Source organism: Eptatretus burgeri, chromosome 2 (assembly GCF_056783735.1).
Source record: "Eptatretus burgeri isolate ZD-2024b chromosome 2, Ebu_testis_v1, whole genome shotgun sequence".
Lineage (NCBI taxonomy): Eukaryota > Metazoa > Chordata > Myxini > Myxiniformes > Myxinidae > Eptatretus > Eptatretus burgeri.
Window position 1 is genome coordinate 22,031,463 of NC_140962.1, and position 25,346 is coordinate 22,056,808.

General features: G+C 45.6%; 1 protein-coding gene, 1 long non-coding RNA gene and 1 pseudogene across 6 annotated transcripts in view; 1 reads left to right on the plus strand and 2 right to left on the minus strand.

The window, feature by feature from the left end:
• LOC147031574 (uncharacterized) overlaps window positions 1–25,346 on the plus strand; it is a 142,237-nt gene that overhangs the window by 114,568 nt on the left and 2,323 nt on the right. For 4 of the 5 annotated variants that reach the window (XM_085865376.1, XM_085865430.1, XM_085865409.1 and 1 more), the window contains one exon: window positions 20,071–24,893. The exons of the other annotated variant lie outside the window; for it this stretch is intronic. The gene's annotated coding sequence lies outside the window, so the exon portion shown is untranslated. Of the gene's footprint in view, window positions 1–20,070; window positions 24,894–25,346 lie in introns of those variants that run through there. 5 annotated transcript variants of the gene reach the window in all.
• LOC147031576 (uncharacterized) lies at window positions 226–3,372 on the minus strand. The gene is made up of 4 exons (XR_015053580.1): window positions 3,277–3,372; window positions 3,108–3,167; window positions 1,696–1,797; window positions 226–963 (listed from the first exon to the last, which is right to left on the minus strand). It is a non-coding gene; the product is annotated as an uncharacterized LOC147031576 (long non-coding RNA).
• Window positions 11,423–12,644, minus strand: LOC147031577 (uncharacterized; annotated as a pseudogene).

Sequence of the window (25,346 nt, forward strand, 5' to 3'; positions counted from 1 at the left end):
TATTGGGGTGATACACGTAATTGGCACACAACGCTCTGTTGGGGAAATACGACACAAAATACCCAATATCACCACCACACATCAAATTGGCAATGAGAAAAAGCAACGTACAAATAACGTACAAATACAAATAACGTTTTTTTTATTGCTGGCTTATGACCGGCGTAAACACAAGATAGCGTCCAATGGTGAGAAAATCCCTCCAAGATGGCGTCCGCTGGTGAGAAGGTTCCTCCAAGATGGCGCCCGCTGGTGAGAAGGTTCCTGCAAGATGGCGTCCACTGGTGAGAAGGTTCCTCCAAGATGGCGTCCGCTGATGAGAAGGTTCCTCCAAGATGGCGTCCGATGGTGAGGGAACGATGATCAGATGAAGGAAGCGGCCCACTGTGGAATTTGTCTCAGTTCGAATGTCTCTTACTTGAATGAATCCCGGACGAGCCGCCCATTTGTCGAGATCCTGCCTGATAATATCTTCTAGCACGGAATACTGACGTTATGTCCGAGGTTCAAGCAGTCCACGTGTGGACAAAGAGAACAACTAAATACACCACTGTGTTTCAATCGGCCTCTATGGCTAGGCACGATATTTTATGGGCTCGAAGAAAAAAAAAATGGCTTGTAACAGAATGAATACACAGCACAAAAACTGCCAGAACTCTTGACAACAATAACGTAAAGAAAACAGGTCGACAACTCACAGCTCCCTCCAAAAATATTCGGGAATAACGAACACACTCGTCCCGATTTAACTCAATCCTTCACACGGAGCTATCGATGATCAGCGCGACTATGCTGTCGAGAGTCTTCAAAAGCACTTGAAAGATCACATTAAAACGTGCGATTCCGAGCGCGCGATATATTTTCCACTCGCGATCTTCGAGCCACGTTTGTTGCCAGCAATGGCGCCCCAGCTCTCACGCGGTCCGTCCACCATGTCCGACTCACCAACCAATCCCTGGGAGCCTGAAAAAGGTCACGTGACGTGGTGGGTGGGACATTACATTTGGTGAGAACATGGTTATTCTCACAATATATACATAATATATACACACACACACACACACACACACACACACACACACACACACACACACACACACACACACACACACACACACACACACACACACACACACACACACACACACACACACACAGTGCAGTACTTCAAAAAGAAAAAGCACTCAACCAAGTTTTGGTTGTTTCCTGAGGATACCCCATATAATTCTTGAAGTGCTCCGAACTTGGACTAATACCCCATCACGACGACATCATGACTGCAAACCCAGAAGGGCCTCCAGTTGTTCAAGAATGCAAAGTCAAAAGCTGTCACCAAGCAAATGAAAAGCAAAGCTTCCAACTAGTTTCACCCTTGTTTTGGCTCATGGGAGCCACACACCACTGTTTCATCCACTTTGTGACTTTGAAGCCTTTTCACTTAAATACTGTCCAACAATGCACCACTAACTGGGATTGGTGAGACCAGATTGTGTTTGGAACCCAAAAGTGTCATCTGCCACATGGATACATTGTGTTTCTTCCACCAATCACAACCAGGAAGCATCCACATGAAAAGTGGATGAAACATGAAGCATGAAAAAAAGACTGGAAAGTTAATTTCTTGTGCATTTGTTGAGATAGAAATATCCACAAACATGCTTTTAAAAGTTCAGAAGAGGAAAATAATTTATTTACTTGAGATGCTTCCGAAGATCGGGATTTTTTGGTTTGGTGGATGTGGATGACTGGATCAGACGGACGTCATCAGAAGCAGCAGACTCGTTCATGTTTGCTTCCCTGAAAAAACAACAGACCTCTTAAATCCACAACTTCAGACAAACGTGCGAAACCAGATATCATATTCAGTCTTCATTTCAACAACTGACACGACATTGTCCCCTCTCCCAAACATCACAAAAAATAAAACAATATCAGAAAAAGGTGTCAGAAAAATAAATAATAAAATAAAAACCATGATTTTGGTCGAGGCGGGCAGACGAGTGAATGTTTTATCGATGTCTGTGAACCTCCTGCACACTGTACTTATCTCTCCACACTCCAACACCACGCAAACACCACGTCCCCAACTCCCCACCCCCCCCCCCCCTTCACATTCAAAGTGAAAAGTAAAAAGGAAACAAACTGATTCATTTAATTAATGTGTTGTTCATGTGGGGATCATGATGGAATCAATGGACTCCTCAGAATTCCTTGAGTTGGCTGACAGGATTCGTAGTATTATTCTGATATAATATTGTTCAGAGCAGTTGTTTCCGTGCTTTATTATGAATCAAATATTTGAAAACGAAGATTAATATTTTGATGCGTCGAGTTGAAGTGGAATTCCGTGAATCGCTTCTCACCTGACACTTGTCGTTTGCACTTCTTCTCGATCGACATTCTGAAGAGATTAAACTTTCTCTTCTTCTCGTCTTCTGCTACCCCTCCTTATTATAGGGTCTGGTATTGGGAACAGTCGTGGCCCAAGTCTTTCACGAATCAGTTGGCCAATGCTTTTGTTGACTCACAAGAAGAAGTAATTTGTTCAGGATATCAGCGATAACTCGACAACTCTGCAAGATACATGCGATATTGAACATCCACCAAAACTTCCACCGCAAGCAGATGGAACACTTAATATCTGGATCAAGATTCCAATCAAGGACACACATCTGAGTACAAGCACCTCAAAGCAATCCCCAGCACTGAAACATCTTCATCTTCTTGCATATGGCACCTTGGCTGCCGGGTCGCTATCATTATGTTGGGGCACAACTATGCCGCTGATGCTATACCCCGATAACAGGACACTGGTACTTATTTTGCCGACTTCAGAGGGATGACAGGCTGAATCAACCCCACCTGGTGTTAATTCAGTGAAAACCAGGCTCCAACTCATGATCCCAAGATCCCAAGTCAACCACTCTTACCACAAAGCCAACACTAGGTTTGCTGAAACATCTAACCTATGGTACAGAAAATAATAAAGGAGCAAAATGTGATTATGAAACGACAGGAATGGCTTCAATTTCCTGAAAGGAACACCATTTCTATTGCTTGTACGTTTCATGTCACGACATTCCGACGGGATTTTTTCTCTTCCTTACATGATATGGACATTGTTGCCACAGCCCTTCCCTTTCTTGCCACGTCTCCAGCATTTTGGCCTAAGTTGAAAAAAAAGATTGAAAAGTTAATTTCTTATACATTTGTTGAGATAGAAATATCCACAAACATGTTTTTAAAAGTTCAGAAGAGGAAAATAAATTTATTTACTTGAGATGCTTCCAAAGATCGGGATTTTTTGGCTTGGTGGATGTGGTTGACTGGATCAAACCGACGTCATCAGAAGCAGCAGACTCGTTCATGTTTGCTTCCCTGAAAAAAGAACAGACCTCTTAAATCCACAACTTCATACAAACGTGCGAAACCAGATATCATATTCAGTCTTCATTTCAACAACTGACACGACATTGTTCCCTCTCCCAAACATCACAAAAAATAAAACAATATCAGAAAAAGGTGTCATAAAAATAAATAATAAAATAAAAACCACGATTTTGGTCGAGGCGGGCAGACGAGTGAATGTTTTATCGATGTTTGTGAACCTCCTGCACACTGTACTTATCTCTCCACACTCCAACACCATGCAAACACCACGTCCCCAACTCCCCACCCCCCCCCCACCCCCTTCACATTCAAAGTGAAAAGTAAAAAGGAAACAAACTGATTCATTTAATTAAAGTGTTGTTCATGATGGAATCAATGGACTCCTCAGAATTCCTTGAGTTGGCTGAGAGGATTCGTAGTATTATTCTGATATAATATTGGACAGAGCAGTTGTTTCCGTGCTTTATTATGAATCAAATATTTGAAAACGAAGATTAATATTTTGATGCGTCGAGTTGAAGTGAAATTCCGTGAATCGCTTCTCACCTGACACTTGTCGTTTGCACTTCTTCTCGATCGACATTCTGAAGAGATTAAACTTTCTCTTCTTCTCGTCTTCTTCTGCTACCCCTCCTTATTATAGGGTCTGGCGTTGGGAACAGTCGTGGCCCAAGTCTTTCACGAATCAGTTGGCCAATGCTTTTGTTGACTCACAAGAAGAAGTAATTTGTTCAGGATATCAGCGATAACTCGACAACTCTGCAAGATACATGCGATCTTGAACATCCACCAAAACCTCCACCGCTAGCAGATGGAACACTTAATATCTAGATCAAGATTCCAATCAAGGACACACATCTGAGTACAAGCACCTCAAAGCAATCCCCAGCACTTAAACATCTTCATCTTCTTGCGTATGGCACCTTGGCTGCCGGGTCGCGATCATTATGTTGGGGCACAACTATGCCGCTGATGCTATACCCCTATAACAGGACACTGGTACTTTATTTTGCCGACTTCAGAGGGATGACAGGCTGAATCAACCCCACCTGGTGTTAATTCAGTGAAAACCTGGCTCCAACTCATGATCCCAAGATCCCAAGTCAACCACTCTCACCACAAACCCAACACCAGGCTTGCTGAAACATCTAACCTATGGTACAGAAAATAATAAAGGAGCAAAATGTGATTATGAAACGACAGGAATGGCTTCAATTTCCTGAAAGGAACACCATTTCTATTGCTTGTACGTTTCATGTCACGACATTCCGACGGGATTTTTTCTCTTCCTTACATGATATGGACGTTGTTGCCACAGCCCTTCCCTTTCTTGCCACGTCTCCAGCATTTTGGCCTAAGTTGAAAAAAAAGATTGAAAAGTTAATTTCTTATACATTTGTTGAGATAGAAATATCCACAAACATGTTTTTAAAAGTTCAGAAGAGGAAAATAAATTTCTTTCCTTGAGATGCTTCCAAAGATCGGGATTTTTTGGCTTGGTGGATGTGGTTGACTGGATCAAACCGACGTCATCAGAAGCAGCAAACTCGTTTATGTTTGCTTCACTGAAAAAAGAACAGACCTCTGAAATCCACAACTTCATACAAACGTGCGAAACCAGATATCATATTCAGTCTTCATTTCAACAATTGACACGACATTGTTCCCTCCACCAAACATCACAAAAAATAAAACAATATCAGAAACAGGTGTCATACAAATAAATAATAAAATAAAAACCATGATTTTGGTCGAGGCGGGCAGACGGGTTAATGTTTTATCGATGTTTGTGAACCTCCTGCACACTGTACTCATCTCTACACACTCCAACACCACTCAAACACCACATCCCCATCTCCCCCCTTCACATTCAAAGTCAGGTCAGGTATGGGAGCATGTGCCAGAACAGCACGTCGCTGCATCCACTTTCCGCAGGTACTCGAGGGGCCTCCGTCTGGCCTTCCCCCAGGCAGATGCCAGGCCCATCCCCATCTCCTTGAGATGCTGATCAACCTGCTGCAACCACGAGGCAGGTGGTCAGCCCATTGGCCCCCTCCACTCACGAGAGTCCCTCGCTGAGAGAATCTGGTGAGCAGGATCAGCGTCAGGAAAACGAGCCACATGTCCATGCAGCCGCAACTGATGCTCACGGACCATGCAGGTAACAAATCTCATCCGAGTCTCTCTCAGCAACCGCTCGTTGGACAGGAAATCTGACTAACGATAGCCAAGGATTCTCCGAAGAGACCTGGTACCAAAGGAATTAAGTCTCCGTCTCAGATCCTTGGTCAGAGTCCAAGTCTCGCATCCATAGAGCAAGACTAGAAGCACCAAGGACTTGAAGACTCGGGCTTTTGTCCTCCCGCACAGGTACCGGCAGCGCCACACCATATGATCCAGTGAATCCATGACTCCCCAGACCCAACCCAGACGTCTATTGACCTCTGACTCACAGCCAGCAGAGACATGAATATCACTGCCATGGTAAGTGAATCTCTCCACGACCTCAACATCCTCACCACAAACAGACACAGACAGGACAGCAGCATCCAAGATGTCATTGAAAGCCTGGATCTTAGTTTTGACCCAAGAAACCCGTAATCCCAGCGGCTCCGACTCCTCATTCAGCACCTCGAGGGCCCCCAAAAGGATATCTAAAGTCTCCGAAAAGACGACTGCATCATCTGCGAAATCAAGGTCCGAGATCTTGACATTCCCAAACGATGCACCGCAGCTTGATCTTTCCGACATCCTCCGTAAAATCCAGTCCATACAAGTGCTGAAAAGTGTGGGGGCCAGTACACACCCCTGACGAACTCCAGTAACAACTGAAAATAAGTCAGAGATGGTACCACCACACTTCACAGCACTCTCAGTACCAGAGTAGAGTTCTGACATCAGATCGATCAATTTTGGTGGCACCCACGAAGACCAAGAATCCTCCAGAGGGCATCCCGATTCACTGAATGAAACGTTTTAGAGAGATCAACATAGGCTGCAAGCAGCCCCTGCCGAAACTCTCGTCTGCGTTCGGTGAGGACATGAAGAGCAAGGATACGGTCAATCGTTGACCTCTTTGGTGTAAAGCCTGACTGCTCTGGACGCTGGTGCTCAAGTGGATGTTGGCGAACCCTTTCAAGAATTATCCGAGCAAAGACCTTGCCCGGCACTGAGAGCAGCATCACCCCTCGGTAGTTGTTGCAGTCTTTGCGATCACCCTTCCCTTTCCAGAGAGGGACAACAAGGCCCCTCTTCCAATCAGTTGGAATGATGCCTGTGTTCCAGGCAGAGCACAAAACTGCATGCAACGACATGAGTGCAGCATTTCCACCAGCCTTGAGAAGATCAGCATGGATGCCACAGATCTCTGGAGCTTGACCCCATTTCAACTGGTTCACCGCAGCCCGTGTTTCCACAAGCGAAGGTGGACCACAGTTGATTGGAGGGTCAGCATTAGGGATTGTAACACCCTTGACGTACAACTCATCAGCCTGGTACAACCGCTCAAACAATGAGCGTACTGACTCAGTACTGACTCCTCTTAACAATGAACTTTCTTTGCTCGAAATGCATTACCTCCTGTGAGCTCACTCCCTTACCTTCGCTCAAGCACTTGTCGTTCCTCCAGGCACTGCCTCCGGCAGATTAAGCACCTCCGTTCACGAGCACCGCACCAACGTCGGTTCGAATCCGAGTCAGCAGGCGCCAACTGTTGTGGATTTTTTTTAACCCACCTTGTTGTTATCGTTGAAGGATTCTTACTGGCCGATTGTGGAATCCTATTTAACTTCAGGCAGAGTTTAACGTTTGTCCGATTTGGTTCTAAAATCCTGCATAAAACCCATTGACTCTGATAAAACCGATGTCCACACAAGTCCTTCCTTGTGAAACAATTTATTTTCTAATTATCCACCATACACTTCTCACCCTCGTACAATGAACTTTAGAATCCCCATTGATTGCAATATTAATTCGTTCTATTTCATTTATTCTTACTTTAGTTAACAGTTAGACCAACCCGATTCAATTCACTTCCACATTACATCAGAGAGTTTTATTCTAACTTGGTACTTGGTCAGTTCCAAGGAGCACAAGCCACTGAGATTCTAATACTTCCTCAGGTACTTGCACTGAAACAATTTTACATTTCAAAGCATTTTATACTTTCATGAGAGAGTGGTGGGGGCTATCAACCCAGACTGCAGACGTGTTCTTCAGACGAGAAGCCACTTCGTACATTTTGAGGCAAAGCTTCGCTGTTATCAGCTCAGGTCACACGCCCCAGACGAAGACATTTATCATCATTTAGGACAAAAGTCTCTTGGCCAGAAAGAACAGCCAATTCAACTTGTAGCATAAAAGTTACATTTCGAAAGCTCCATTTGTTACAATTTAGAATACATTAATATAAATTTTTCCCCCACACCTGACATCACCGAGATAGATCAATATGTTCTGAAGCAAAATTGTAGTACTCATTGTGTACTATGTACCGATGAACTTTCATTCGTAACCCGTGTATCGGTTAACCCGTGTAGGAGCAAGTGTGCCTTGAATGGTAATTTTGCCCGAAGAATGCACTTATTGACCTTTGACCCCTGATCTATTCGAGATTGGTCATAATGCAAATGAGCAAAGTTGGAGTACTCATTACGGTATATAAGCATGTAAAGATGCATTTGATTCGGTTCAACTGTCTTGGACCTAGTGTACTTTGAATTTTCAGCGGGAATGCTCAAAGGCCCTCGGGCACCCAAGTTGAGAGGTTTGCCATTTGGAAATTATAAAATATAGATCAAAATGTATGTCAAATAGCGGATAGAGAATCACCTTTAGATTATGCATACCAAATCTCATCGAGTTCCATCTCCTGATAACTACTCGGTATCAATTTCAATGAAAAGTACCGAAAATGCAGTTTGATATCGGAAATCCCCAAAGTTTGAGGGGGTGCTGTGGGTGAACAAAGATATAAATCGAAAATTCGGCTTGATCGTTTGTGCACAATGCATTTCAGTTGATTAGTGTGAATTTTCATGACCATCTGACCATAACCCTTGGAGGAGTAGCATTTGGCGTGAAGGCACCTCCAGCTCTCGCATATTATCGATTTTTGCACTAATTGACCTTTGACCCCTGACCTAAGCAATATCGGTCAATATGTCCTGAGGCAAAGTTGTAGCACTCATTGCGTGATATGAACCTGCAAAGTTTCATTCGGATCGATGCACTCACCTGGTCGCAAGGGGACCTTCAATTTTCGGGCATACCCCATTTTTTGGGGGCGCTGCGGGTAAACTATTCCATATATCACAAAAAATGGAATATATTTGGAAGAGCATCACCTGTAGATAATGCATGCCAAATTTCATACCAACGTGGGATAATGGCTTTCGGAATTGATTTTGCGTGAACGGTACCGAATTTGAAGGTTTTTCAGCTGTTGCTCGGGAACTAAAGCCTTCCGAGCAAGCATCACAATTTCCAAAGCACAAGGTCATAAGATGTACCAACCACCCGAGTTTGGTCAAAATCGGCCCACGTTTACTTCCAATTAGGCTGGTGACAAACGCACAAACATCCAAACAAACAGAATTACTGACAATAAGGGTCACCTTTTTCTGCGACCCTATATATATATATATATATATATATATATATATATATATATATATATATATATATATATATATATATATATATATATATATATATATATATATATATATATATATATATATATGTATCTATTGTCGAGATCCTGGCTGTTAATATCTTCCAGCACGGAATACTGACGTAACGTCCGAGCTTCAAGCAGTCCACGTGTGGACAAAGAGAAAAACTAACCACACTACTGTGTTTCAATCGGCCTCGAGGGGTAAGCACGATATTTTATGGGCTCAAACAAAAAAAAAATGGCTGGTAACAGAATGAATACACAGAACAAAAACTGCCAGAACTCTTGACAACAATAACGTTCCGAAAACAGGTCGACAACTCACAGCTCCCTCCAAAAATATTCGGGAATAACGATCGCACTTGTCCCGATTTAACTCAATCTTGAGACGGAGCTTTCGACGATCAGCGTGACTGTGCTGTCGAGAGTCTTCAAAAGCACTTGAAAGATCGCATTAAAACATGCAATTCCGAGCGCGCGATATATTTTCCACTCGCGATCTTGGAGCCACGTCTGTTGCCAGCAATGGCGCCCCAGCTCTCACACGGTCCGTCCACCACGTCCGACTCGCCAACCAATCCCTATGAGCTTGAAAAAGCTCACGTGATGTGTTGGGTGGGACACGAAATTTGGTGAGAACATGGTTTTTCTCACAGTCCTCCCCACATAAAATAAAACCTGTCTGGTAGACGGCGTTTTGAAAGCAGTTATTGCACTAGTTGCAAATCACAGGGCAATATGATGGCGGTGATCGTTAACATTCTTGTACAATAAACAATGTTCATCCACAACACAATATTGAACACACTACACCACAGGAAAATCTTCCCCACCATATTTACCCATCGCCCGCACCACAATAGAGAGACAAAGGGAACTAAACTTAAGTTGGGGAAAGCATTTACAGGAGGGAAACGGACCGAGGAGCAAGGCTCCTTCGGGAGGAACAAAGGGGCCCCAAACCGGTATCCCCTCTCCGCCTGTGGGCTCAACTTAACTTTGGTGCTCCTTGTTCACTCGATGGCGACTTAGGAGGTCAGCTCGTCTGTTCTCCACTCCTTTCACGGGTTTGACTGTGAGGTCGTATTCTGAGAGGAGAAGCGCCCAGCGCAGAATACGCTGGTTGGAGGTTTTGGCTTGGCTGAGCCAACCGAGCGGGTGGTGGTCGCTGTAGATGGTGATGGGTACATGGCCAATGTAGACAGCGAATACCTGGATTGCCGCCCTGATAGCGAGGAGCTCCTTCTCCACGGTACTGTAGTTCCGCTCCCTGGGTCGCTCCGACATGACACAAGGAAATATTGTCATGGGCCAATTGCATGACTGACTGACGATGCCTCCCCGGTACGACAACTCGGTGACGTACCTTCCATGTCTGGGTGGAGGACATGTTCTTGGGGGAATATTTATGCATCAGCACACCTGCACCGTTCACATAGTAGCCTGTCCGTCCAGGCCCGGAGTCTTCTCCCATTTCCCAGCGGGTGGCAAGGGTGGGATCGAAGTGCTGATCCTCCACATAACTGGTTACCACAGACAATGCGGGATTGACCTCAGGCACAGAACTGGGGTTGCTAACCGCCTCGGAGGACTGATCCTCCTCATCGGATTCGCCAACCAAGTAGCTGGGGTCCCCGTGTCACAGACGGGAACGGTCCCTGAGGAGCCCGGCTCCTGAGGTTGGCCTGACTGGAGGCTCGGGTGGACTTCAGTCGAAGGAACGTCACCGTCGGAGGCTGGAGTTGAGGCGCAATGCTCCTTGGGCCAGAGTGAAAATATGTCTGACTCCGCCACTCTCTCCGCCTGTTTGCTCTGGGATCTAGTGACCACCTCACATGTCAGAGTCAATAACTCCTCCCTGGCCATGGCATCATTGCCAATCAGCAAGGATACCCCCGGTACCGGGTAGTCGGGTACCACCGCACAGGTCATCGGACCCGTAAAAATGTCACTCCGGACCTCGATGAGAGCAAAGGGATCCCAGCCAGGAACCTGGTTAATGCCCCAAAGGACGATATACTCGCCGGTATAATGCATCTGAGAGGCCGGAACTACCCCCCCGCCCGGAGAACACACAGCGTCGCCCCAGTAGCCTGAAGTTATTGAGCCTCAAACTTCATCATCAAATCAGGGCCACCCACTAAGGTTGTCCCTGAATAATTCTGATACAGAGGATGAATGGACTTAGCCTCGGTGGCAGTGACCTTTGTCACCGATGCCATCGTCATGCTCGAGGGCCCAGTTTATGACCTCCACTGACCTTCCTCTGATTTAACAGCTGGGTTGCCTCGATAGGACGGACTCGCTGGGTTTGAGAAACAGCGGTCTCCACCATGCCCCATGCATTTGCAGAACTCACACCAGGGCCATGCCCTGCCGTGCAGCTCGCGACCGCCACCAGTGGAGGGCATCGGGGAACCCTTCCCCTCGATCCAGCAGACGGGGGGTGGTCTTGACCGCAGAATCCTCCGTCTTTCGACGCGACTGCGTGGCTTGCAACATTTTGCACGCCAAAACATGTTCATCAATAAGCTTGGCGCAGTCTGACAAGGAAACAGTGTCTTTATCGACAAAAAACAACGCTAAGTCCAGCGGAAGCTGTTGATCAATACGGTAACGCACCAGGAGTTCCGCAACCGCTGGAGGTAACTCAACGCTGCTCCCTTCGAACCATCTCTGCAGCTGTTCCAACAAGACCCGCGAATGTTCCTCATAGGTTTGACTGGACTGCCGAGTCCAACTGAAAAAATTACGCCTATAAATGCACAGGGACACCGCAGAGGCGTTCAAAATCTCGGCCTTCAACTTCCGGTATTCGTTTACGTCCTCGGTTGCCATCCTCGCATATACCTCCCTCGCCTTTTCAGATAGATGGCAAACAAGATGGCCGACACACAAGCTCTCATCAATGCCACCGGAAGTCAACAACTTCTCCGCCATCACCAGATACGTTTCTGGCCTCGTTTCTCCCGTCCAGTCCGGCAAACGAACATGAACAATTTCCGGGACTGGTGCAGCAGACACATCTGCCCACTGTCGTTCGGTCAACATTCGCCACTCATGCTCTCTGACGCGTTCAGCCTCTGCCACGTCATGCTCTCTGACGTGTTCATCCTCTGCCCTGTCATCCTCCCTGAGTCACTCAGCCTCTGCCACATCATGCTCTCTGACGCGTTCAGCCTCTGCCGCGTCATGCTCCCTGAGTCGCTCAGCCTCTGCCGTTGCTCTTGCAGCTATCTCTGTGTCATGCTTCCTGAGTCGTTCAGCCTCTGCCCTGTCACTCTCCCTGTTACACATGTCGAGTTGTTGAACTGGGGTCAGCCCCGACCAGAAGATCGAACGCATGCATTTAGTCATGATGGGATCGCTCCCTTACATATCGAGTTCAGTTACCAGGTCAAGGCTGATTGCGTCGCTCACATCGACACCAACGTGACTGTCAACCTGATCTGGTTGATCTCTCACTTCTCCAGCCGACATGGTTTGGCTTCGAGTTATCATACGACAAGGGCACCAAAGACTTTGTCTAAAAGGAGGCTGGGTCGAAATATTTCAGCAATATCTTTCACCACATGGGACAGGGCAATTCACACAGGGAAGGCAAACAATATTGGGGTGATACACGTAATTCGCACACAACGCTCTGTTGGGGAAATACGACACAAAATACCCAATATCACCACCGCACATCAAATTGGCAATGAGAAAATGCAACGTACAAATAACTCACGTTTTTTTAATTGTTGGCTGATGACCTGCGAAATCACAAGATAGCGTCCAATGGTGAGAAAATCCCTCCAAGATGGCGTCCACTGGTGAGAAGGTTCCTCCAAGATGGCGTCCACTGGTGAAAAGGTTCCTCCAAGATGGCGTCCGCTGGTGAGAAGGTTCCTCCAAGATGGCGTCCGCTCTTGAGAAGGTTCCTCCAAGATGGCGTCCGCTGGTGAGAAGTTTCCTCCAAGATGGCGTCCGCTGGTGAGGGAACGATGATCATATGAAGGAAGATAACGGCCCACTGTGGAATTTCTGTCTCAGTTCGAATGTCTCTTACTTGAATGAATCCCGGACGAGCCGCCCATTTGTTGAGATCCCGGCTGTTAATATCTTCCATCACGGAATACTGACGTTATGTCCGAGCTTCAAGCAGTCCACGTGTGGACAAAGAGAACAACTAAACACACCACTGTGTTTCAATTGGCCTCCAGGGGTTGGCACGATATTTTATGGGCTCGAAAAAAAAATGGCTGTAACCTAATGAATACACAGCCCAAAAACTGCCAGAACTCTTGACAACAATAACGTTCCGAAAACAGGTCGACAACTCACAGCTCCCTCCAAAAATATTCGGGAATAACGATCACACTCGTCCCGATTTAACTCAATCCTTTAGACGGAGCTATCGACGATCAGCGCGACAATGCTGTCGAGAGTCTTCAAAAGCACTTGAAAGATCGCATTAAAACATGCGATTCCGAGCGCGATATATTTTCCACTCGTGATCTTAGAGCCACGTCTATTGCCAGCAATGGCGCCCCAGCTCTCACGCGGTCCATCCACCACGTCCGACTCGCCATCCAATCCCTGGGAGCCTGAAAAAGGTCACATGACATGGTAGGTGGGACACGAAATTTGGTGAGAACATGGTTTTTCTCACAATATATATATATATATATATATATATATATATATATATATATATATATATATATATATATATATATATATATATATTGTACACACACACACACACACACACACACACACACACACACACACACACTGTGCAGTACTTCCAAAAAAAGAAAAAGTACTCAACCAAGTTTTGGTTGTTTCCTGAGGAAACCCCATATAATTCTTGAAGTGCTCCGAACTTGGACCAACACCCCATCACGACGACATCATGACTGCAAACACAGAAGGGCCTCCAGTAGTTCAAAAATGCAAAGTCAAAAGCTGTCACCAAGCAGATGAAAAGCAAAGCTTCCAACTATTTTTACCCTTGTTTTGGCTCATGGGGGCCACACACCACTGTTTCATCCACTTTGTGACTTTGAAGCCTTTTCACTTAAATACTGTTCAACAATGCACCACTAACTGGGATTGATGAGACCAGATTGTGTTTGGAACCCACAAGTGTCAACTGCCATCTGGATACATTGTGTTTCCCCCACCAATCACAACCAGGAAGCATCCACAAGAAAAGTGGATGAAACATGAAGTATGAAAAAAAGACTGGAAAGTTAATTTCTTGTGCATTTATTGAGAGAAATATCCACAAACATGCTTTTAAAAGTTCAGAAGAGGAAAATAAATTTATTTACTTGAGATGCTTCCAAAGATCGGGATTTTTTGGCTTGGTGGATGTGGATGACTGGATCAGATGGACGTCATCAGAAGCAGCAGACTCGTTCATGTTTGCTTCCCTGAAAAAAGAACAGACCTCTTAAATCCACAACTTCATACAAACGTGCGAAACCAGATATCATATTCAGTCTTCATTTCAACAACTGACACTACATTGTCCCCTCTCCCAAACATCACAAAAAATAAAACAATATCAGAAAAAGGTGTCATAAAAATTCATAATAAAATAAAAACCATGATTTTGGTCGAGGCAGGCGGTCGAGTGAATGTTTTATCGATGTTTGTGAACCTCCTGCACACTGTACTCATCTCTACACACTCCAACATCACTCAAACACCACGTCCCCAACTCCCCACCTCCCCCCCCCCTTTCACATTCAAAGTGAAAAGTAAAAAGGAAACAAATTGATTAATTTAATTAATGTGTTGTTCATGCCGGAACCATGATGGGATCAATGGACTCCTCAGAATTCCTTGAGTTGGCCGACAGTATTTGTGGTATTATTCTGATATAATATTGTACAGAGCAGTTGTTTCCGTGCTTTTTTTTTAATCAAATATTTTAAAATGAAGATTGATATTTTGATGCGTCGAGTTGAAGTGGAATTCTGTGAATCGCTTCTCACCTGACACTTGTCGTTTGCATTTCTTCTCGATCGATATTCTGAAGAGATTAAACTTTCTCTTCTCATCTTCTTCTGCTACCCCTCCTTTTTATAGGGTCTGGCGTTGGGAACAGTCGTGGCCCAAGTCTTTCACGAATCAGTTGGCCAATGCTTTTGTTCACTCACAAGAATAAGTAATTTGTTCAGGATACCAGCGATAACTTGACAACTCTTTGCAAAATACATGCGATCTTGAACATCCACCAAAACCTCCACCGCTAGCAGATGGAACACTTAATATCTGGATAAACATTCCAATGAAGGACACACATCTGAGTGCAAGCACCTCAAAGCAATCCCCAGCACTTAAACATCTTCCTCATCTTTTTGCGTATGGCACCTTGGCTGCCGGGTCGCTATTTTTATGTTGGGGCACAACTATGACGCTGATGCTATACCCCTATACCAGGACACTGTCACTTATTTCGCCGACTTCAGAGGGATGACAGGCTGAATCAACCCCACCTGGTGTTAATTCAGTGAAAACTTGGCTCAAACTCATGATCCCAAGATCCCAAGTCAGCCACCCTAACCACAAACCCAACACCAGGCTTGCTGAAACATCCAACCTATGGTACAGAAAATAATTAAGGAGCAAAATGTGATTGTGAAACGACAGGAATAGCTTCAATTTCCTGAAAGGAACACCATTTCTTTTGCTTGAACGTTTCATGTCACGACATTCCGAAGGGATTTTTTCTCTTCCTTACATGATATGGACATTGTTGCCACAGCCCTTCCCTTTCTTTCCACGTCTCCAGCATTTTGGCATAAGTTGAAAAAAAAGGATTGAAAAGTTAATTTATTGGACATTTGTTGAGATAGAAATATCCACAAACATGTTTTTAAAAGTTCAGAAGAGGGAAAATAAATACATTTACTTGAGATGCTTCCAAATATCGGGATTTTTTTGGCTTGGTGGATGTGGACGACTGGATCAAACTGACGTCATCAGAAGCAGCAGACTCGTTCATGTTTGCTTCGCTGAAAAAAAGAACAGACCTCCCAAATCCACAACTTCATGCAAACGTGCGAAACCAGATATCATATTCAGTCTTCATTTCAACAACTGACACGACATTGTCCCCTCCACCAAACATCACAAAAAATAAAACAATATCAGAAAAAGGTGTCATAAAAATAAGTAATAAAATAAAAACCATGATTTTGGTCGAGGCGGGAATACGGGTGAATGTTTTATCGATGTTTGTGAACCTCCTGCACACTGTACTCATCTCTACACACTCCAACACCACTCAAACATGACGTCCCCAACTCCCCCCCCCCCTTCACATTCAAAGTCAGGTCAGGTATGGGAGCATGTGCCAGAACAGCCGTCGCTGCGTCCACTTTTCGCCGGTACTACAGGGACCTCCATCTGGCCTTCCCCCAGGCAGATGCCAGGCCCATCCCCATCTCCTTGAGATGCTGGTCAACCTGCTGCAACCACGAGGCACGTGGTCAGCCCATTGGCCTCCTCCACTCACGAGAGTCCCTCGCTGAGAGAATCTGGTGAGCAGGATCAGCGTCAGGAAAACGAGCCACATGTCCATACAGCCGCAACTGACGCTCACGAACCATGCAGGTAATAAATCTTATCCGAGTCTCTCTCAGCAACCGCTCGTTGGACACGAAATCTGACCAGCGATAGCCAAGGATTCTCCGGAGAGATCTGGTACCAAAGGAGTTAAGACTCAGTCTCAGATCCTTGGTCAAAGTCCAAGTCTCGCATCCATACAGCAAGACTGGAAGCACCAAGGACCTGAAGACTCGGACTTTCGTCCTCCCGCACAGGTATGGGCAGGGCCACGCCATATGATCCAGTGAATCCATGACTCCCCAGACGTCGATTGACCTCTGACTCACAGCCAGCAGAGACATGAATATCACTGCTAAGGTAAGTGAATCTCTCCATGTCCTCAACATCCTCATCACAAACAGACACAAACAGGACAGCAGCATCCAAGATGTCATTGAAAGCCTGGATCTTAGTTTTGACCCAAGAAACGCGTAATCCCAGCGGCTGAGACTCCTCATTCAGCACATCGAGGGCCCCCAAAAGGATATCTAAAGTCTCCGCAAAGACGACTGCATCATCTGCGAAATCAAGGTCCAAGATCTTGACATTCCCAAACGATGCACCGCGGCTTGATCTTTCCGACATCCTCCATAAAATTCAGTCCATACAAGTGCTGAAAAGTGTCGGGGCCAGTACACACCCCTGACGAACTCCAGTTACAACTGGAAATAAGTCAGAGATGGTACCACCACACTTCACAGCACTCTCAGTACCAGAGTAGACTTCTGTTATCAGATCGATCAGTTTTGGTGGCACCCCACGAAGACCAAGAATCCTCCAGAGGGCATCCCGATTCACTGAATCAAATGCTTTCGAGAGATCAACATAGGCTGCAAGCAGCCCCTGCCGAAACTCTCGGCTGCATTCGGTGAGGACACGAAGAGCAAGGATACGGTCAATCGTTGACCTTTTTGGTGTTAAGCCTGATTGCTCTGGACGCTGGTGCTCAAGCAGATGGTGGCGAATCCTTTCAAGAATTATCCAAGCAAAGACCTTGCCCGGCACTGAGAGCAGTGTCACCCGTCGGTAGTTGTTGCAGTTTTGGCGATCACCCTTCCCTTTCCAGAGAGGGACAACAAGGCCCCTCTTCCAATCAGTTGGGATGATGCCTGTGTTCCAGGCAGAGCACAAAACTGCATGCAACGACACGAGTGCAGCATTTCCACCAGCCTTGAGAAGGTCAGCATGGATGCCACAGATCCCTGGAGCTTTACCCCGTTTCAACCGGTTCACCGCAGCCGTGTTTCCACAAGCGAAGGTGGACCACAGTTGATTGGAGGGTCAGCATCAGGGATTGTAACACCCTTGACGTCCAACTCGCCAGCTGGAGGATCATGCTGGTACAACCGCTCAAAGTAATCGGCCCAGCGGGCCTTCACTTCAGACTCCTCTGTCAAGCGCCTACCACTCACTGCTCTAACTGCAGTGCTCCGAGGGATGGGCTTGGATGAACGCAATGCGCGAATTCCCCTGTAAGAGAGACGAGAATCACCTGTCCACAGGTGATTCTCTACCCCCTCACAGATTCCTCGCACATAGGCCTCCTTGTCCACCCTTAGTGCACGTACAGTTTTACGCCTCAGCTCCCTGAACAGCTCAACTCTGCCATTCAGCCTGGCCCTGCGACTTTGGTCAATGGTATCCAGTGTCCCTTGAGAGACAAAATTCTTCTTTGCCCTGTGGTGAGTTCCAAGACATCCACCGGCAATATTAAGGACGGTGGTCTTGAAGGCACTGCACAACTCTTCAGGACCCCCAAAGCACCTTGACACCCCAAATATCCACTCAGCCTGTTCGCAAACTCCTCAGATACTCTCTCATCCTTGAGCTTGCCAAATTCCAGCCGAGACTGGGATGGTACTATTCTGCAGAATTTAAGGTGCAGCTTTAGAGTTGCCACAACAAGCCGGTGGTCAGTATTAAGGAACTGAGCACTCTGGTCGACCTTGCAGTTCTGGATCATCCTCCAGCGACCGTCAACGAGGACATGGTCAATCTCCTTTGCCACACCGCCAGCGTTGGAATACCAAGTCCAGCGATGAGCTTGTGGGCGCTGAAACCATGAACCAGCCACCCTAAGTCCATGACTTCTTGCAAAGTCAAGGAACTTAGTGCTATTATGGTTCATAGTTCCTGACCCATGGGGACCAACAAATGTCTCATAACCATCCCTATCAGTTCCAGTCGATGCATTGAAATCCCCCAAGACTCGAAGTGTTTCTCGTCTGGGGCACTGATCAACCACAGACTCGAACGTGGCGTAGAATGTGTCCTTCACGGTGAGGTCACTCGCCTCAGTCGGAGCATAGACAGAGACCAGGGAAATGACACCTAAGGAGTGACGAATCCTTCGTCTCATAATACGCTCGTTGAATGGTGTTACCTCAATTATGATTGGGGTCAGCTTATTGGACACAGCTACAGCAACTCCTTCAGTCTGGTAACCATCAGACCGACCAGACCAATAGTAGGTGTAACCACCCACCATTATCTCGCCGCAATCTGGTCTCCGAACCTCAGAGAGTGCTGCAATACCGATGTCCAAACGCTTGAGCTCAGATGATAACAGAGACAGGTTTTCATCGTCTCTTAGGGCTAGGACATTCCAGGCACCCACCCGAAGGGACCGCCTCAGGTTAACCCAAGGAGGACGCCGTCTGGTGGACGACACCTCAGCACCACTCTGACACACTCTCCCACAATCTGACCCAGGGATGTTACCCCGTGGTTTCCCTCCTTACATCGATTGGGGGTCCCGAAGGCTTTTCCCCAATCCCATCATCCGGTGAGCTGCCCTCCGAAGGGAAGCTGCACAGGAGGTACTCCCACGGAGTGGGTTTTCAGATTTTTTTTGCGTTTTTGTGTTTTGCGGAATGAAGGATTTTACGGTGGCCTGAGTGCAAATCCTGCCACCAACCTTCAAAGAAGAAATAACCCAACTGCAGGAGGACGTCCACAGACACAGTTGGGCACTAGATATGGATGGCCGTTGGCTCACAAGGAGCTCCTCCGCCCTTTGATTGTGATAAGTAAAAAGTGATGGTATCATTCAAAGTGATAAGTAAAAAGTAAATTAACTGATTAATTTAATTAATGTGTTGGTCATGTCGGAATCATGATGGGATCAATGGACTCCTCAGAATTCCTTGAGTTGGCTGGCAGTATTTGTGGTATTATTCTGATATAATATTGTACAGAGCAGGTGTTTCCGTGCTTTATTATGAATCAAATATTTGAAAATGAACATTAATATTTTGATGCGTCGAGTTGAAGTGGAATTCCGTGAATCGCTTCTCACCTGACACTTGTTGTTTGCATTTCTTCTCGATCGACATTCTGAAGAGATTAAACTTTCTCTTCTTCTCGTCTTCTTCTGCTTCCCTCCCTTATTATAGGGTCTGGCGGTGGGAACGGTCATGGCCCAAGTCTTTTACGAATCAGTTGGCCAATGCTTTTGTTGACTCACAAGAATAAGTAATTTGTTCAGGATACCAACGATAACTCGACAACTCTTTGCAAGAGACATGTGATCTTGAACATCCACCAAAACCCCCAGCGCTAGCAGATGGAACACTTCATATCTGGATCAAGATTCCAACCAAGGACACACATCTGAGTACAGCAACTCAAAGCAATCCCCAGCACTTAAACATCTTCTTCATCTTATTGCGTATGACACCTTGACTGGCGGGTAGCTATCATTATGTTGGGGCACAACTGTGCCGCTGATGCTATACCCCTATACCAGGACACTGGTACTTATTTCGCCGACTTCAGAGGGATAACACGCTGAATCAACCCTACCTGGTGTTAATTCAGTGGACAACCTGGCTCAAACTCAGGATCCTAAGAGTCCAACTCAGCCACCCAAACCACAAAGCCAACACCAGGCTTGCTGAAACATCTACCCTCTGGTTCAGAAAATAATTAAGGAGCAAAATGTGATTGTGAAACGACAGGAATAGCTTCAATTTCCTGAAAGGAACACCATTTCTATTGCTTCTACGTTTCATGTCACGACATTCCCAAGGGATTTTTTCTCTTCCTTACATGATATGGACATTGTTCCCACAGCCCTTCCCTTTCTTCCCACATCTCCAGCATTTTTGCGCAAGTTGAAAGAAAAGATTGAAAAGTTAATTTCTTGTACATTTGTTGAGAAAGAAATATCCACAAACATGTTTTTAAAAGTTCAGAAGGGGAAAAGAAATATATTTACTCGAGATGCTTTCAAAGATCGGGATTTTTTGGCTTGGTGGATGTGGATGAGTGGATCAGACCGACGTCATCAGAAGCAGCAGACTCGTTCATGTTTGCTTCCCTGAAAAAGAACAGACCTCTTAAATCCACAATTTCGTGCCATTGTCTGAAACAGGATATCATATTTATTCTCCATTTCAACAACTGACACTACAATGTCCCCTCTACCAAACATCACAACAAATAAAACAATATCAGAAAAAGGTGTCATAAAATGAATAATAAAATAAAAACCATGATTTTGTTCGAGTTGGGCAGAGGAGTGAATGCTTTATCGATGTTTGTGAACCTCCTGCACACTGTACTCATCTCCACACACTCCAACACCACTCAAACACCACAACCCCAACTCCCCCACCCCTTTTCACCTTCACAGTGATAAGTAAAAAGTAGCCTGGTGTTGGCTCATTGGTTGGGGTGGCAGCTTGGGATCCTCGGGTCCTGAATTCAAGCCCTGTCGGCCACTGAATTAATACACCAGGGGGTTGACTCAGCTTGTCATCCTTCCGAGTTTGGCAAAATGAGTACCAGTTCCAGTGTGTGTAATGGTAGAGGGCACTGCAGCAGCGACACAGTTGCGCTTCAAGAAATGATAGCCACCCTGGCAGCCAACCTGCCATACGACCACCACCACCAGTAAAAAGTAAATAAACTGATTAATTTAATTCATGTGTTGTTCATGTTGGAATCATGATGGGATCAATGGACTCATCAAAATTCCTTGAGTTGGCTGAGGGTATTCGTGGTATTATTCTGATATAATATTGGACAGAGCAGTTGTTTCCGTGCTTTATTATGAATCAAATATTTGAAAATGAAGATTAATATTTTGATGCGTCGAGTTGAAGTGAAATTCCATGAATCGCTTCTCACCTTACACTTGTCGTTTGCACTTCTTCTCGATAGACATTCTGAAGAGATTAAACTTTCTCTTCTTCTGGTCTTCTTCTGCTACCCCTCTCTTATGATAGGGTCTGGTGGTGGGAACAGTCGTGGCCCAAGTCTTTCACGAATCATTTGGCCAATGCTTTTGTGAACTGACAAGAATAAGTAATTTGTTCAGGATACCAGCGATAACTCAACAACTCTTTGCAAGAGACATGCGATCTTGAAAATCCACCAAAACCCCAGTGCTAGCAGAAGGAACACTTAATATCTGGATCCAGATTCCAATCAAGGACACACATCTGAGTACAAGCACCTCAAAGAAATCCCCAGCACTTATACATCTTCTTCATCTTCTTGCGTATGGCACCTTGGCTGCTGGGTCGCGATCATTATGTTGGGGCACAACTTTTCCGCTAATGTTATACCCCTATACCATGACACTGGTGCTTATTTCGCCAACTTCAGAGGGATAACACGCTGAATCAACACCACCTGGTGTTAATTCAGTGGACAACCTGGCTCAAACTCAGGATCCTTAGATTCCAAGTCAGCCACCCCAACACAAAGCCAACACCAGGCTTGCTGAAACATCTAACTTATGGTACAGAAAATAATTTAGGAGCAAAATGTGATTGTGAAACGACAGGAATAGCTTCAATTTCCTGAAAGGAACATTATTTCTATTGCTTGTACATTTCATGTCACGACATTCCGAAGGGATTTTTTCTCTTTCGTACATGATATGGACATTGTTGCCACAGCCCTTCCCTTTCTTGCCACGTCTCCAGAATTTTTGTCTAATTTGAAAAAAAAGATTGAAAAGTTAATTTCTTGTACATTTGTTGAGATAGAAATATGCACAAACATATTTTTAAAAGTTCAGAAGAGGAAAATAAATTTACTTACTCAAGATGACTGGATGTGGATGATGTGGATTCGTGTTTGCTTCCTTGAAAAAAGAACAGACCTCTTAAATCAACAACTTCATACAAACGTGCGAAACCATATATCATATTCAGTCTTCATTTCAACAACTGACACAACAATGTCCCTTCCACTAAACATCACAAAAAATAAAACAACATCAGGCAAAGGTGAAAAAAACACAAGATTGCAGTCGAGACAGGTGGACGAGTGAATGTGCCGTCGATGTTTTTTCATCTTTAATGATGTCACTGAAAACAGTAAGTTTCCCGTTTGGAATGATTTTAAATTTTATTGTACTGCCAGAAAGGAAGAAAAAAAAAACTGCCTTTTTCCAGCCATTTTTCCCTGCTGAGCAGGGCTGAGCTTTTTTGCGGGCTCCATGCAGCTCTTGTTCGTGACAAGATTCCATTCAATTTACCAATTTCAGAGCTGAACTATTAATCTCCAGGTTCATGTTCCTCAACTCGTCTTCTGGTGTTCAAAATATCAAATAAAATTTAAATGACGTAGTTCCTCAATCATAGATCGACAGAGTGAACCAAATGCGGAACTGTGCTTTGCACTTTGCTCGTGGAGAAATAAACTGATTAATGTGATGTTCATTAAGCATTCTCATGATAGGATAATTGGCCTCGTCAAAATTCCTTGTTCTGGTTGACAGTGCTAGTGGTATTTATTATTCTGATGGCATCGACACTCCCTGACTCCAAGTGCCCATCTCGGCCCATCTTCGATGGGTCATTTAAAGTGGTGATATTGTTGTGGACCGGGTATCGGCGGTGGGCACGACCGCTAGAGGGAGCTGAAGAGTCGACTCCACCCACTACCCAGAATTCAGATCGTTACCCTCGGATAACGCCTAAGGTGCGGGTCCGTAACAGGACCGTGAATTGTCAATAAATCAACCGCTTGGGCACAGGGTTATTTGCCAAACTTCAAAATACCTAGAGGCCCACGTGGCGAACTACCGAGTATTCACACCCTCGACGGGGCTCGAACGGGACGAGTCGTTTCCGTGCTCGACCCATGCATAACCCGATCGGATGGTTACTGAGGTATCGTCGGTCCAAATATAAATCTACAGCAGTGACGGCCTTTTTAATTCCCCAACACGCACCGTGCTAAACCAATAAAAGAAACACAAAAACGAGCTAAAACATTCAACAAATGGATATTTATTTACAAGAGGTGAGGAAGGAACACACAATGGGCAGAGTTAAACCGACTATAAGGAATGCGAATAATGTACAGCAAAAGCACTTAACAGTTCCCACTTAAAGACGGGCCCACAGGCAGACGCACACCCAAAAGAAAGGAAATGTACCTTCCCTCCTCGTGCGGTCTTCGACGTCCTGGATCGGCAGGACTCGAACCTGCAGCTCAATGCCGTTGCAAGCACCGAGTACGGAGGACTGCGTCGTGCTACCACACCCGACGAGCCCAAAGCCACCGATGAGAGCCAGAAGACCAGCAGCTGCGGACACCGTGCCGTCCCGTCTATCTCTTCTCTCAATACTTGCCTCCTCATTGGTTGGTTCCGTCGTGCAATTCGCTCGTCACCCCCGTGAATGGCCGAAAAGGGCACCAAGTCCGCTGATTAGACAGGTGGCGGGGGTATGACGGCCGTCGCGGCGGACCGCCCCCCAAACAGGCAGTGGAATATTATCTGCGTGGGCTGTGCTCATTGGCCGACCGAGATCAGGTTCTCGTGAACTCCGCCCACATACGTGCTGACACGCACGTGTGCAATGGTGCCGGTGGAGGATGGTGGGAGGAAGCGAAGGCAGGTGTTGTTGTAGTTATTGTTGATGTAAAAATCCTAACTATCAAAATAACTCCTCAGCGCATGAACATCCAATTCCCACAAGACTCGAGACGGGACCCTAACGAGAAATACACACCGATATAACTGAGCTTCAGGGGACGGCTGTCTGTGTGCACAAGGCTTCCAAATTCGTGACAATATTTCCACAATGTAACGTCTTTCCTGGGACACACTGGACACCTGAAAATTATTTTGGGGATTTACTGAAATGTGATTCTTCCTTGCAGGACCACACTGTGACGTTTTGGGGATGTAAAATGACAAGTGATCAATTTTGAGGCTTTAAACACACATACACACAGACATACACACACACACACACACACACACACGCAAACACATATACACACACACAAACACGCACATGCACACACACCACACGCAAACACACACACACATACACACAGACATACACACACACACACACACACCACACGCAAACACATACACACACACACAAACACGCACATGCACACACACCACACGCAAACACATACACACACAAATACACACACATTCACACAAATACACACACACACCACCAAGGTGTTTCAAAGAAAGTGGACTATTTGAAGAGCCCGATATTCTTTCGTTTCCCGTGCTGTGTACCCTTCTCTCTTGCCCGTCTTGGTGGTGGAGGTTTTAATGCATTTCGAACAAATAGTCAGTCGGACATGACGTCAACGATGGTGTTGACAATGAAACAAAAAGTGAAAATCGTGACTTTCTGGTTGGACACAAAATCCCACGTGTACAGACTATAATTTTTGT